Source organism: Carassius carassius, chromosome 22, assembly GCF_963082965.1.
Source record: "Carassius carassius chromosome 22, fCarCar2.1, whole genome shotgun sequence".
Taxonomy (NCBI): Eukaryota; Metazoa; Chordata; class Actinopteri; order Cypriniformes; family Cyprinidae; genus Carassius; species Carassius carassius.
In genome coordinates, this window is record NC_081776.1 from 881,277 (window position 1) to 891,373 (window position 10,097).

Here is a 10,097-nt window from a genome sequence, read left to right on the forward strand (position 1 = left end):
AAATACATCAAAGTAAAGTTAAAAAAAAACGGTCAAATAAAATAAAGCAATTTAAGATAATCACAATAAAAAATTAAGTAAAATAAAGTAAAATAAAAGCATGGTTAACAAAAGCCGTAATAAAACAAAAACAAACACCCTTGAAATTTGAGGTTGGGCAAAATAAAATAAAATAAAATAAAATAAAATAAAATAAAATAAAATAAAATAAAATAAAATAAAATAAAATAAAAATAAAGAAGGTTTAAAATAAAATAAAATAAAATAAAGAAGGTTTAAAATAAAATAAAATAAAATAAAATAAAATAAAATTCACAAAAGCCTCGACAGAACCCACACTGCCCAGACACCCTCGAGGACCAACATGATCTCACACACACTTATGCAGCCCCTCATGAAGCCCTTCTCTGATAGAGACCCCCGACCATCACCGTGTGTGTGTGTGTGTGTGTGTGTGTGTAATTTGAAGCTCGTGGAGGGTTTGCCATCATCACATGGTGGAAATTTCCACGCGCTCCTCCCAGCCCAAAAACGGGTCTGGTCTCGAGGAGCGACGCCAGTGTCTCTTCATCCTGCGAGGTCTGCGCTGGTTCTCTGAAGGATCCAGGTGGGTTCATACACACAGACACTCATTTAAAAGCAGAATGAAAGTGAAACATTGATGTTGCGCCTCTGCAGCATCACGGTTTGGCGCTGGCGCGAGACAGAAGCGATCCATCAGATGCATCACTGAACGGAAAAGGAAACTTATTGCTATTATTAGTCTATTTCACAGAACGAACACTTTCGCGCGTGCAAACGTTAAAGCAACATGTTTGAAACATTATAATGCGCATTTGAACGATATAATCCAAAAACTTTTTTTTGTTTTCAGCGTGCATCTGTAATGTTTTGGTGAACGGTATTGTGTTGGTTTCAAGCGCACAAAGCGATTGTGTTTTCCGCGCGCTGGAGCTCGTTGCATCAGTCAATCAACTCAACCTGCAGCTTTTAAGGCTTTAAACACACACGTTGCGCAGAGTTACTCTCATATCAAGTGTTTAACCACATTTGTATTATTTTTTTAGTTCTATGTCTGGAAGAAATGCGTGTTTGTGATGCACATCCTTGTTTGTGGTGAAGTGCTGTTAGGAAACGGCATCCAAAACGAACTTTATAAAAGCAACACATGCCAGCTTTACAACTGTTTGCAGAGGAAAAATATTGTTTCCGTTTAATTTGCATTTACATGTATGCATTTAGCAGACACTCTTGTCTTTTGTGCATTCAGCAGACCCATTTAGCGACTTACAAAACAAAAACCAAATCCACCTTTTCAGTATCGTTATACTGATTTGCATGTAAGGGTGGTGTTAGGAAGCCCACTTTCTTGCTTGCAAAACTGCATTTAAATTCTAAACTGGCAAAGTAGCATAAGAATGAGAATGAGTAAATCCATGTGCTGCAGTTGTATTGAGGTTTATCCTAATCCAGAACATTCTGCCCACCAATGCTGAACTCACTCTCTCTCTCACACACACACACACACAACACAGGATGCACCTTTTATAATTCATGACCGGCCAGTAATTATTGGCATTGCGTGCTTGCATATAACTCTTATTAATATAGAGTCTGAGTTATAAGGGTCTTCCGTTACATAGATTAGTAGGCTAGCTTTATTGTGTTTGTTTGACTGTATTTCAAAATAATGAAAACATTTACATTTATAACGTTACAACTTTACACCATGAACCGGTTATGACTAACAGAGATGTGTTTGTCTGTTGGCATAAAGTCGTTATTTTTTTTTTATGTTCTTTATGGCATCAACAATTTATGATCAAATTCACTATCCAAACACATCACGGCGCCTCAGCCGTCTGTCATATTCATGAACTCTTTGTGTGTTAACTCTGGGTTGTTTGTGCCCCAGCATAGTAAAACTGGTCAAAGTAAACATTCCCTTGTCCGCTTACACAATTTAAACAGTTTCTCATGAATCTGAACTAACCTGCGTTCCCAGTTTCAGTTAGAGATGAATGATAGCCGTCAATCATTTGAGTCAGATAGTGTAGTCACTAAAATTCACTTAAAGTTACTTTAAATAAGGTACATTTTCCCAGCTTAACAAAATATGTTCTAAGGGCATTTTGCTAATGTTCCCATTAAGTTATGAAAACGGTATTCTGATGTTCTCTGAGCAACATTATGGGAATGTTACTTTTGAATGTTCTCCGAACATTCTAAAAAAGTAGCAACATTTAAAAAGTGTTAGACGAACGTCCAACTAAAACGTTTCAGGAACAAAAATGTTCCATGAATGGTGTATAAATAATGTTTTTATGCTAACATTTTGAAAGCATTATTAATGAGCAGATAACTTTTGAGTGAATGTTGTGTGAATGTTACTGAAAGAACATTTGTTCAGAACTTTGAGAGAAGTTCTGAGAAAACATTCCGTTTTAGCTGCGTTATATTACATTCGGAAATTTAGAGGAAAAAAATTTAAAGTGAAACTGAAGCTAGCTGTGCGTAATGTGTGATGCAAATAAAGTTGGGCTCACAAACTTTCAGTCATTCTGCATGAATCTTAAAGTTTGCATGCTTGATGTAAATTGCATTATAAAAGTTGCTTTGGAATATAAGTTGCATTACATATGATAAAAAGCAACCTTTATTCCAAAAAATACAGTCGTTTTTCTCACAATAACTGTGTATATCACCGCATCATTATTTCTGATTGCAATTAAAAAATCGAATGCTTTAATATCATGGGTTCAGTGTTTTTTGAAATAATGAAAGCGCTTCAGAAAAAGAACTGATTTTGGACCCAACTGTAATTTTGGTGCAAACTCAAAGACCGAAAATAACCTCAGAGAACAAACACGGATGAAGCCACAATGTTCCAGTCGTTCTGAGCCAGATGCCCAGAATTTCCAGTATCGTTGGCCTTTGTCAGCAGATTCAAATTGGACATGATATTCATGCTAATTATGATCATAATTATCAGGAGGTGTCTTTATGACACATGAGTGTCCATGGAAAATCTCAGTGCTGCAATACTAGTGTTCTGGACGGTTGCCAAAATGTTGATGTATGGTAACTTAGTAGTTTTTAGCACAACACTAGTGTTTTTTTGGGTGGTTTTGGAAAAAAGTCCTTCCTCACGTCTCTAGACATTGCTCTGTCGTCATTCATTCTCATGTTACATTATAATTAACGCGAGCAGCTCAGGACAGTCCATTATGTGTTCTGCTACGTCACTGATGTCACAAGCAATGAGCAAATCGATAGACTGATAAGATGTTGGACAGAGAGATGAAACCAAGGACATGACAAGCAGAAAATAAACATCTGAAACTCTTTGGCGGGTTTTTGTATTTGCAATCCAATTTTTAAGTCAGTCAAGCAGTTTTTGTAAAGGGTCAAGCACCATAGCTGTGTAGCAACGATTCTCTTATTTGTTTTCTATAATTTCTGCTGGCAGTAAATCTGCGGAAGCCCAGCGATTTTATAATAAAAAGTTGTAAAATTTGGCACGCTGATGAAGGAGCATCTCAGCTGCTGTTATGCCAAATTTGGGGTTTTTATATCAAACCGTATAGCATCACAATCAGCTCAAAGTTGCACTAATGTTTCTATTTACAATGCCTGAACCATGTAATCCAGGAACATAATGCCATTTAACAATGTTCTCAATTTTAAGCATCAAGTTATTAATAGTTTTGAAGTTTTCCGATGTTTCCTAGAGCGTCCATTGGATTATCCCAGAAAATGTCAAATCGATCAAGTTGCTCCTGATTTTTGATATTCCAAATGTTAACAACAATTTGTTTTGCAACATTTGCATTGAAATAAAACTAAATATGGAGGGTAGTTTCAGAACAGCTTTACCTATATTCACTTTTTTATTTTTACTAAATACATTTTTATTGAATAAATCAAATAAATATTTAATGAGCAAGTATATGTTGAAAATGCAAGTATGAGAGTCTGGTTTCAGAATTTATGGAGCAAAGGTAAAGCAGCATTGTGAGATGGTGGAGGTTCCTGGTGTCCGTCTCTCTGCTGCTTGATATATTTTCTGTAATGTAATCTAGAGCCATACGCAGGGTCAGGCTGGATAATCTTAGAGCTGAAGTAGAACATGAGTCCTGTTGAGCGCTCAGAGAAATAATAGCACTGAGAGAGCATGCAGGTTAACAGTTAAATCTCACATGTGTAAATCATTGTGTGTTGCTTGGGACGGTTCATCCAGAGTTGCAGTTCTTGGGCGGGAATGTGGAATGTTGCTTCCCATTGTGGCATCTTTCTCATCCTTCCTCTTGTTTCCATGGCAACCTCTCCCACACCGACGACTGCGCAGATGGCGATCCTCTGCCTGTACATGCTGCTACAAGATACCATGAACTAGAAGCCACGAAAAAGTTTGGGCCGTTTCCCAATGTGGTTCCTGGAAGCACACCAGCAGTACACATTTTGGACATCTCTCCTATCTGAGCCATCTATTTCAGGTCTTGGAGTCTTTACTAATGAGCTGATGAGTTGAATTAGATGTGTTTGATGGGCGCTTTTCATATTTCCAGGGTGGTCAGAAGCAGAAGACATCATAAACTGTGGGCAGCAGTTTGGTAAACTTTATAAACCTTCCAATTTGGTAAACATAACCGTTTCCAATTAAAAAAAAAAAAAAAAAAATCAGCAATAGTGCAACAATAGATTTCATTAGCCAAAAGAGAGAAAAATATCAAAATTGAAAATGTAAACATTTTCACATTGCTAAATTACAAACGCTCACAAAGCAGCTTTAACTAGTTTTCTGAAACTGAATGCGAAGGTCCAAAGTACAGTTTTGTATAAATCTACATAATTTTAAATGGAAATTTAAAAAACCTTGAATCTTAAATCTGGCAAAGGGACCATAATGAAGATTTTTAAGAGTGTACTGTAGAAATAAGGTTGGCAACACTGGTTTAGAGTACATTTTTGTTGTGTTGGCTCTCATTCTTATAAGAAATAGTGTCTAAATAACAAATAATTATGGGTTAATTTTTGGGGCACTGGTCGAGTGCTTATTTCAGACTCTGTCTGAAGTGGTGGTTTGTTTTTGGTTGATATATTTGGATTTATCTTGAGGTTGAACGAACTAGTTTTTTTTTGTCTGTTAAGTTAGAATGTTTAGCTGTATTTTTAGCAAATTAGTAATTTAATCTATTATACATTACTCTGTGAGTGTGAGGTGTTGTGTTTCTGTGGAGCGTTGTGTGTTTGACCCTTGAGCCGGAGCTGCTGATTGGCTGGTGGTGTTGAGTGTCTCCATATAAGGAAAGGCATCTGGCCACAGGAAGACTCTTTCTCCTTGAGATTGGAGCACCTGCATCAAGACGGTATGATTGGCTTTTTACCATGACTAGCATTTTACAGTCAATAACATGAGACGTCATTCAGACGCAGTCATGATGTGGGAGTTAAAAGCCCAATGTCCATCCATAATTTGTCTTATTTTTGTGTGTAGCAAGTTTTTTAAATGGATCATCTTTGGCTGGATTGCTTTGATTGGGATTATATGTTTGGGATGATGTGGCACACTGGTTAAATGCTGCCAGTGTTGCTCCAGGGTGGTTTAGCCAGTAATAAGTTCACCATTTTAGATAAAAGCAGCTGTTAAATGGCAAGTTACAGTACTAATTCTATAAAACTCAGTATTTCAGTTGGCACTGATGGATTTTTCAATGACCAAATATTGATATTTAGAGATTTGGAGTACTGCTATCTGATATAATCAACTGAGCACATTTTACAGAATATTTACTTTAATATATACTGAAATCCACCAGTAATTGGGAATGGAGAACCATTGGTGGCCAGTATTTCAATTGGCACTAATGGATTTTTTTAGACATCTGGAGTTCTGCTATTGGATATAATGTTAATGTTGAACACATTTTACACAATTATTGCCATAATATTATACATTTAAAAAAATCACAGATATTTGAGAATGTAGCACACTAGTATATTGGTGATCATTATTTAAATAACAAAAACGTTATCTGAACAAATATTTTATATAATATTTACTTGACTATTTACCAAAATGTACAAATAATTGGGACTGTGTGCTACTAGTGTATTGGTGGTCAGTACTTAATTAGGATGATATTGGATATAATGTTGATCTGACTATAACTACATAATACAAAACAATTAGCTAAATGCATATTTTCCACTATATTTATTTCAGTATCTTACAAAATTCACCAGTATTTTCATTCGTTTGTAAATTTTTCTGGTATTTCAACTGGCACTAGTAAGATTTCTGATCTGAGTTGAATGAAGTTTCTGCTCGTCTCTGGGGTTTGGATCAGTGACCCTGGAGTGTGTGTCCGTATGTGTGTTTGCACACACCTCTGTAGCGTATGCAGATTGGCGGCTGCTGGTTGGCGTCCCAGAGTGAGTCTTCAATATCTGCGTCCGTGAGTCCGAGTGACCCCAGATTCTTGCCCCAGTGCAAACAGAAGTTGATGCAACACGTCGCCTTATCTCGAACTCATTTCTGGAAGCCCGTGTGGCCTTCAGTGAAGCAGGTGGAGGGGAGAGGGGGCGGAGCTTCGCTCTGAGTGGTTGACAATTGGAGTGTTCTGATTGGATGACGTGGGCCCTCCCAATGCTCTTTAAAGCTTCCACTCACCTCCAGGGCTAAAAAACTAAGCTCATCCTTGTTCTGTGAACACATCTAGTGTCCTGCTTGTTACCGGCTTTCATTGTGAGTAACCAAACCACCATTAATACATTATAAGCATGTTAAAGCTTGAGGAGATCTTTGGGTTTTGCGTTTGGTTGCTCAGTGTTGGTGCTTTAGTTTGTGTGTGTGTGTGTGTGTGTGTGTGAGTCCAGCCAGCAGATTGAAGAATGCTAGTTCAAGCACAAACACAGACATTCCCTTTGAAGAGCGAGTGTTTCTCATCGTAAAACACTCAGGTCAGGTCCAGCTGCTTGGAGACATTCATGATGACAGCACAACTAACTTAGACCGGTTTAAGAACAGTTCACACTGGTTTCACTTGAACTGCATGTCAACAGTTTGGTTTCGATGGTTTATTTTGTAGTTTCTCCAAAGTGCATGAGATTACAGCAGAAATGTCTGAGATGCTGAGGTTCTCCATTTGATGTCTTTGCTGTCAAGGACAAACAATTTTAGGCATTTCATCTACTGTTTTTCTAGTTCTGCTTTCAGTCGTAAATCCAGATGAGTTTTGTTGTGTTGAGAGCTGGTGTAATGAGTGATTTGAGACTGACAGATCTCAGTGTTTCTCAGTGTGTACTGGAGTTAAAGGTGTGGTCATACTTCATTAACAGTGTCCATCTGGATCTTTGCTGGTTAGGCTGGTTTTACAAGGCTAGAGTTTGTTCTTAGACTTGATCTCTTTCAGCTGAAGTTACATGTTTAAATGCTTAGTTCAGACTAATGAACCAGAATCTTCTGTTATGCGATGCTGCACCCTCAGAAAAAAAGGTACAAAAGCTGTTACTGAAGTTTTACCCTTTTAAAGGATACAAATTTTTACAATATAGGTACTAATATGTACTCTTTAGGTGAGAACATGTATCTTTAAGATACTAAAATGCAACCTTTAGGGGTAAACAAATAAAAAGTAAAACATTATCCTTTTTAAAAGGTTTTGCCCCAGTTTTGACAGCTTTTGTACCTTTTTTATCTACCTTACCTTATGAGTCATGGTAAAGTTATTTACATTTATTCATAATAGGATAAGATTGAAAGGGACTTACAATTTAGGAATATGTAAAAAAAAAGTTTCTTTTTTTGCTGTAAATGTCGATAAAAATACTTGGTAAAAATAAATGGTGCACTGGAAAAATTGGATTAAAATTAGTAAATACATTGTATTAAACTTAAAAACATACTCTACCTCATGCATTACTGTAATCATTCTATATTAATGCATTGAGTTGCAACATTGCTCATCAATCATAAACAGCAAGATTAATGCATTACTTGGCAGAAGTGTTTATTCTGATTTGTATTATTGTTCAATTAAACATTGGTGTGTTTTAACGTATTGCTGTTGTTTTCTAGAAGCAGTAACTGTCTGATTGTCCAGCCGTAGCACGAATGCACACAGTAAAAACTGTTTACTTTATGTTCTGGTGTGTGAATCCAGTAAATGCACCACATCTGCGTTCATTCTCAGTCCTGTGGAATATTTCCATGAGTCTATAGTTCAGCGGTTTCTCTGGCCGCGTTTATGAATCCTATCAATGAGGGCTTTGTGTCGGTGAAGAGGAGCATTGTGGGTAACCGGGTGTAAGAATTGTTTTGCGGTGTGTTGGCTTATTAAGTGGCTCTTATGTAATTCTCTCCGTCCTGCTGGACGCTCAGGGAATGGTTTTCAGGACGGTTTGTGCCTTGCATGGGCTGGAAATAGCAGACCTGAGGCCAGTGAGCGTTGTGCGCTCGTAACAGGTGTGTGTCGGCGCGCAGCTAAACACGGCTGATTCCAGAGCTAGTGCGTCATGGAGCAGATCAGACACAGATACATGAGTCCTCAACCCAAACACTGAACAAACACAGCCTTTATGTGGAGCTGGAGTCCTACAGGAAATAAATGCTGAATCCAGCAATAGTGACGTGTGTGATTGTAATTACAACATATCACTGGCGCTGTCTACTAAACTGTTAGTGCTTAAAGATCTGAGCAGCTCACTGAAGACTCTAGGTTCAAACTATTTTAGTATCATTGACATACTGTGTTCCAGTTTGTATTAGTATATTTACTAATTTACTTATTCACTGTGTATTTTTCAGGGTTATTGTGCTATATATAACTGATTTAAAATGAATCTTATACATAAAAAAGTTATGTTATTGTGTCTCTGAAATTATTCAAACAATTGTTTCTATAGTTTTAGCCAATAAAGGTTGTTAATATATATAAAAAAAGAAAAAATGATTGGATTAACTGAATCTAAAACTAACAATCATGGATTGAAAACTGAAATAAAGTCAATAAAAACTGCACTTATAAATTTATAGAAAATAAAATAAAAAATATATATATAATATTAAAAATATAGAAAATTAAATAATATTATATTATATAGTTCATATAATATATATAATATAGAATTAATCAATATTTAATAATAAATAACTCTATTTTACATGCAATTATAGCCGAAATAACAGCGCAACCATTGTCTTAATCGTATGTGTATTTAATTTTATTACACAATGTCGTGAATAGGATTTTAGTGCAGATTAGTATCTTTGAGAGCTGGTTATGTAGTCTTAATGGAGCGCGTTTCAGTCATTATAAAACTAATTCCATTGTCTGACAAAAGAAACATTCAAATATAATAATAAAAACAGTTTAATTGAGAATTTGGATGCATTAAAATACAGTACGTGAGCACAGGGAGGCAAGACAATACGACGCACTTACGTCATGAATATGCTAATTAGACGATGATGTCATCTAGCGACTTTTCAGGCAGTGTTCGACTAATTTCCATTGAAAGAAGTTTCGTTTCGTTAAGCGTCATGTTTCCGGGCGTAAAAATATCGCCATAATAATAGACCGGTGAGTAAAACTCTCTGACATATTTTAAAGATTCTATGCCACGAACTTTAAGCATTTACACACTTTTGAATATCCAGCGTTTAGATGATCCTGATAAGCGCTCGTCGTCACAGTTGTCTACACAACTCTACGGCTTTCTTCTTTCGTGATGGTTTGGAGCCACGACATCTTTGTTTCCAGGCAGAACGTTAAGGACACGACACACACGTCTCCTGGAATTCCTGAATAATTCAACCAATCCGATTAAGACTTCGACACTCCTGGTTCCACTTTTGCATCAGACGTTCAGCCAACGGTCCTGAGACTGAGACTCATGCAAGCTCAAATCTGGCTTGTAGCATTTCTTGATCTTGTTTCGTCCATCTCTCATGCAAATGGACAAATGCATGGTCTGGTTTGGCATATTTGGAAGATGTTTTGCATTAAAGGTCCCTCGTAAGTGCTGTGGTGCCACAACAGACCGTTGTTCGTTTGTCCATGGGTGAAAGATCATGTTGCTTGCGGTCTTTGAAA

At 36.8% G+C, this 10,097-nt stretch overlaps 1 protein-coding gene across 4 annotated transcripts in view; it reads left to right on the plus strand.

Annotated features, from left to right (window-relative positions):
* The first annotated feature begins 458 nt into the window (after nt 1-458).
* Nucleotides 459-10,097, plus strand: part of LOC132098622 (sodium-coupled neutral amino acid transporter 4-like) — a 27,879-nt gene continuing 18,240 nt past the window's right edge. The window contains exon 1 of one of the 4 annotated variants that reach the window (XM_059504690.1): nt 459-607. The gene's annotated coding sequence lies outside the window, so the exon portion shown is untranslated. Of the gene's footprint in view, nt 608-6,592; nt 6,749-10,097 lie in introns of those variants that run through there. The other 3 variants (XM_059504692.1, XM_059504689.1, XM_059504691.1) reach the window with 3 other exon arrangements.